Raw genomic sequence first — 6,914 nt, 5'->3', positions numbered from 1 at the left:
ATATTTTCAAATATATAAAAAAATAAATACATAAATAAAAAATTAATTAATAATGACACAATAATCTTTTTGCGTAAGATATGGACCAAACGCGTAACAACAATAAATAATAAAGACCATCCGAGTTAAAAAAATAAGTTATGGACAAAAAACACAAATTCCCCCAAAACATAGGGACCATTCGTGTAATTTACTTTTATTTTTCGTTTTGTTCATATGGTAACTATTTTTTTATACACATCTAGGTAACGAACTTATTGAAAGTATTCACATCTAGGATTTAACTTGTTATAGCAGGTCATAATGGTCATATGCGAACACTTCCAACAAGTTTGTTACCTATATATGTAAAAGAAAAAAAAAATTACTCATATGAACATACCAAAAAAGTTACTTACCATTTTCGTAGCGAATAACGGCGTAACATCTATACACATTGATCGATCAAGTTAAAAGAAATCAACTTACAGATGAAGTGATATAACAAGGGTACGAGAGTAGGGTACCCCTGTTGAAATTCCAACTTCACAGGGGAACATTTGTGTATGGCCCACCCATGTGTGCACATGCAACCCATCTACCTTAGCAACTTACATAAATATTAATGATCATGAATACATGTTATGCCCACTCTTTTCTTTCGTAATTGTGCCAAGACTGCACGAGCAATTATATGCCCTTATATACCCTACTTACTTTCTTTATATAACATGCGAATTCCACGACCTACGTAGCTTTGTCTCTCACACCAACCTTTTTTCTCAATTTTGAAAATTATTGCTCTCCGATTAAATTAGTATATATATATATATATATATATATATATATATATATATATATATATATATATATATATATATATATATATATATATATATATATATATATATATATATATATATATATATGGTTAGGTTCATTTGAGACCACTTATATTTTGTGAGACCGTGAGACGCATTTTTTGATTTTTTTTATTTTTTTTAGTTAATTCAAGTTTCGAAAATAATATTAATTTTTTTTTTGATTTTTCCATTTATTTTGCATTTTAAAATTATTTTTAGAATATATACAGTGTAATATTCTATTTAGAATATTTCACGTATTTTTAAAAAAAAAAGATTTTTTTTTATTTTATTTTATATTTTTTAGTTAATTCAAGTTCCGAAAATAATATTTAAAAAAAGAATTTTTAGATTTTTCCATTTATTCTGCATTTTAAAATTATTTTTTAGAATATGTCAGTATAATATTCTATTTAGAATATTTCAAGTATTTTTCATAAAAAAAAACGGAATTTTTTTTTTATTTATTTTTATTTATTTTTTATTTTTTTTAGTTAATTCAAGTTCCGAAAATAATATTTAAATTTTTTTTTTTTGGATTTTTCCATTTATTTTGCATTTTAAAATTATTTTTAGATTTGGTCTCACGGTCTCACAAAATTAGAATGATCTCAAATGAACCTGAACCTATATATATATATATATATATATATATATATATATATATATATATATATATATATATATATATATATAAGTGGATTAATTCGAAAACATAAATATCTTATGAAAACGCGAAAACAGATTTTATTTTATAAAAATAAACACAAATACTATAAAAACTAAATTTATTTGCAATAAATTAAAGATAATAAGTTTACATTGGATTGTGTTGTTATAATATACAATTAAAGACGGTTTTAACAAAAATTTTTTTTCATGTCCTTAACCACTGTTAAATTCATATTTTCATAATAAAAATGTCAAAAATCATGCATTGCTAATATGAAACAATTTCTCATGTATCATCGATTATCATCATGTACTTCAAAGTTTGGATGAATTATGAAATATGAGGTTGAGGTGACACAATCTCATAGTTTTCTCTTGTTTTCGCATTTTCGCAAGTAGGTGTGAGACCCTTATACTATATTAGTTTATTAAAAATAAAACTTTAATACCAATGTATAAATATTAACTTAAAAAAATACTTTTAAATAAATGTGAACGATATGATAAATAAGTAAGTAATTCAATCTATAATAATAAAAAACTATTGACATATTTTAAATAATAATGTTGAAAAATAATGTGTAAACATTATATATTTTTTAAAGTAACTTTCGAAATAAATACAAACGAAATGATGAATAAATAGTTATTGAATTTATACTAATAAAAAAGAAATTATTAACACATTGTAAATAGTTGTTATGAATCAAAACTTTCAAATGCTTCTTTGAATATAGTGTACTTTTTCATTTTTTTTAGAGTAGAGATAGAGATGTATTATACACACATATTTATTTATAAAATTTAAATAAATAATAAATTTATTAGAATTCAAATTAAAAGTCCAAAAAATTAAATGTATGTTTTGAATTCAAATATATCATCAAATACACAACATTAATTGTGTCATTACAACATCCATTTCAATTCAAATATATTTGTAAATTAATAAACATTTAAATATAATGAATACTTTATATATAGAATAGTAGACTCATTAATTAGTGAAATTGATTACTGATTATAAAAAAAATAAAGATACCACATATAATGACATGTGAAATTTAAATAATTGTAAAATCTCATATAATCATATGTGGCAAAAGCTTTGAGAAAGTGACAAGTGACAAAAAAAACTTTTCATTTATTAGAGCGGATATATATATATATATATATATATATATATATATATATATATATATATATATATATATATATATATATATATATATATATTTGAGAACCATTATTAATCAAAAATTAAGTAACCAATCCAAAACATCGAAATTTAAAGTAATTAACTGAAAAATGAAATGTTGTAGAATTACTTCTTATTTTTTGAAATTAATTTTTTTAGGTTAGGTTGTTTATCGAAAAAAAAATGGAATATACGGTTGTTACTGATTTTTCGTCATCTTTCTATAGAGATTCATATTGATATATAAAAAATGGTTTTTTTTTTAGAAAAAAGCCACTTCATTTTCTTTGTTTTTGAAAAATTAATGTCTATTTTTATCGAAAAAATATATAAATATATCAAAATTCATTTTTTGAACTCTTTAAACATAGATATTGATGTTAAAAAAATAAATTGAAGTTTCAATTCATATTCACATTATAAATCCGCACATTCTGAATCTACTCAGATTCACAATGTGAATAATAATAAGTTATATTCACATTGTGAATTCTGAAAAATAAAGTATATACAGTTTAGATTCACAATGTGAATAAATCAATTTGTTGATTTTACAAAACTAATTTGCGAGTAATTAAAACGTTAAAATATTATAAAACTATATAGAAATATATTTCTATTCATTTTTAAATATCTCTTAATTAGTGAATGATCAAAGAGTTAAAACACTAAGTCAGATTCACATTGTGAATTTTAAAATTGAAATATATTCACAGTGAGAATCTGAACTAATCGATTTTTTTTTATCGATGATGATTGATATTAATATAAAATGGTTGAACACAAAACATATTTGTAAACGAACGACTATTTATATATGACCGAATTCATATTGAAGATATGTCCATATATCGAGATATGTTCATATATGGACATAAGTTAATAAATGAAAATAAGTACATATTGGTTTATATCTGATGTGATATCCTTAAATGCAAGTTTAGAAAATCATGAACACAATTGAGGACAAGTAATATAACTTTATATTTTTATCTAAATTTCATATTAAGCTTTTATTGTTTGGAAAAATTCGAGTAAGATTCATATACTCATTAAAATGGAAAACGTGTAATCAAAACACTCACATCAATTCAACATGTATAAATCATAGAAATATTCTTCAATATGAGTGTCAAAAGACATCCAACATCCATATGAAAAGTATTTTGCCAACTAGTGAAACATTGTAGCATTGTCGTTCTTATGGTCCCTCCCCTTTTACATTAGGTGTCATCTATGTATTTGTGGTTGGTAATATCATATGATGATTGATTAGATATATTTGACATTTTCTCCATTTAAATTTGAAAAAAACAAGCATAGGTATGTGCAAATGAAGAAGGGTAGCAACTCATAGGTGTCCAAAATATGGAAATCCTTAAGATGAATGTTCCCATTTATGTCATTGAATACAAACAACTTATGTATAATAATGGTGTAGTTGTGGCTATTTATGGGCAAAAGTAGTATTCATTGCATATCAGTTTCACTCTAATTCCTTGTTTCTTAAAATAGGAAAAAGAAAAAACAACTAAAACAAGCCCTTAAATCAACTCTTGCATTATAGTTATTATATGAATAGGAACATTGGATATAAGGAAGATAAAAGACTCAAAATATGAGCATGAAGAAAGAAAGTGCTAGCAATCATCTTGATCAAATTAAATTATCACCGATAATAATAATCACTATCACCATCATTTTTGAAGATTATAACTTCTAATTCTAGTTTATCATATTAAAAGTCAAGAGAAATGCAACAAGGGAGCATATTAGCATTAGAGTGAATTCACACCAAATTCCTAACATGCTTAAATTTGTGTTTGGAACCCTTATAATATTTCTTGCATGTCATTTGAACACTAGAATAATAAAATGAAGGGAACAAATTCAACAAATGAAATAAAATGTCAATGGGAAAGGAAAAAACTATTTCTTTAATAAAATAGCCACAATATCAGCAAAACGATCCCTTTTGGTAAAATAAAATAATTTTCACTCCAACAAAATACCATTTCACTAGTATGAAAATGACCTACAGACACACCAAAAAAGTGTGACCATATGTGTATAGTGACATTTTATTTTTTCACTAAAAGTGTGATGGAAGGTGACGCAATCGTATGGGTCTTATGGTGACTTTAAAATGTAGTGTCCGTATGATATGAAAACATGTGGTCATATTATATAAGTGTGGCAATTGTGTAGGGAATTTTGTTCCTAACATCAATCATTTTATCCAATATTGTGGCATTAAACCATCAGTAGACACATTCATTTAGTAATTGTAGTGACTATATATCACCAACTTCTGACATGCATGTTGTTTTACATGCATGTTGTTTTAGTGTGGTTTTTTTTTCTAATATATTGTCACATAGTTAAAAGTTTATTAAGATTATTGTTTATCTTTTGCAAACATGTAATTACGGTGAGCATGAACATGTTCGCTAAGTGGCCACATGTAATTAATTCCATAAGTGCTTATTTGCTAATAATTAGTCATAAAAACAATCAATTTTAGTGACTATTGCCTATTGTATAGAGACAAACAATTAAGTGAAACACAATTATAAGTATTATAAAGACACACATTTTATTAAAATTAAGGACTATTGGGTATCGTATAAAGACTATTGGGTATCTTCTAGAAATATTTAATTACGGTGAACATGACAATTTTTGTTAAATGACATTAAAATTTGTTTTTTATGTTGTTATTGTTTAACTTATAGTCACAAAAACTTTAAAAATTTGTTTGTGACATTAAGTATGGTATTTATTTGCGACATTAAAATTTGTTTTTTATGTTATTATTGTTTAACTTATAGTCACAAAAACTTTAAAAAACATCATTTTAAAACAATTGTTGACTCATAATTACTTTAGATTATGGCTATTGTTAACCGTTTAGCTACATGTCAAAAAATGATGTAAAGTCACCATTCTATAATTTTAGAGACATTGAAAACCTATAAAAACATGGCCAAATTTATATTAAAGCCACAATAATTCAATTTTTATGGTTACTTTTTCTATATTGTAGACACATAAAAATTAAATAAATTGAAGTAACGAAACTCGGCAATATGAAACAATATCAAAATTCAGAATTCGATATTAGTAATAATTAAAATCCAAATCCATACATTAAATTCGTAATTAAAATACCAAAAAAATTATACTAATTGCAAGTTTTTAAATTATGATAAATAAAGCAAACACATCATAAACAAAAAACTAGACGTAACTAGGCATTCATCTTGTTGGTATTGCTCCTTGTCGTCTTGAGAAGGGTATCAGATGATATGTAAGTTGGTTTCCGTTTCTTTGAGTTTTGAAGTTCATGGTCTAGATGTGATATCCTATCGGGTACATATACCAACAACATTGAAAAGAAAATGAGTTCATTAAAATCCCAGTAGAGTAGTTTATAAAGAAAAAAAAAGTGTAATACACAAATAAGTTAACATAAACAAACCTTTGAATCGGCTTTCACAAGGTTTTTTGGCCATGGAACAAAAATTTATATGCCTGCCCAACTATTTTGAATTCTGCGGTTTCATGGGGTAGAAATGAATCTTTTTTTACCACTTCATCAATGCAAACTTTATAGCAATCATCTTGTAGAGGAACTCCATGAATGAATTGTCTTTCTAATGATAAGTGAACGCTACCACGAGCAACGATGTTCTTTTTATCCGGATATGATAGACTACATTTGATTGGCTACAATGATATGTAATATTAGAACCATAAAAAAAAGACAGAAATGTATATTCAACATGTAATAAAACATTGACCTGGTAAAGGGTTTTTTTGGTGAAACTGTTGGTATCTCAGGATTGATAGTGGAAGTCTTAGACTCAACAACGTTTCTGATGGCTTTTGTATTTGCCTAATATAAAGATTTAAGACATATATGTAAAATCGTATTTTAATATAAAAGAGAAATTAAAAGTAATGAAAACTGTAAAGTTAGTATGTACTAGTGTTGCAGATTTCAGGGAAGGTAATTGTGTATTGGGAGTTGCAGTTGCAGATTTGGTTTAAACCGTTTTCTTGGTGGGTTTTGTAATTACCTAAATAAGTTAAAGTCCAAAATGAAAAAGAAGAAATTAGTACAAAAAAATATAACAATGATGATCATGTGAGATGATGACATACTGGTGTTAAGGGTTCTGATGGTTCCTTTGTTGTGA

This window comes from Lactuca serriola, chromosome 5 (assembly GCF_051521515.1).
Source record: "Lactuca serriola cultivar US96UC23 chromosome 5, Lser_US96UC23_V15, whole genome shotgun sequence".
NCBI classification, from domain to species: domain Eukaryota; kingdom Viridiplantae; phylum Streptophyta; class Magnoliopsida; order Asterales; family Asteraceae; genus Lactuca; species Lactuca serriola.
Note: the sequence above shows the minus strand (reverse complement) of the source record.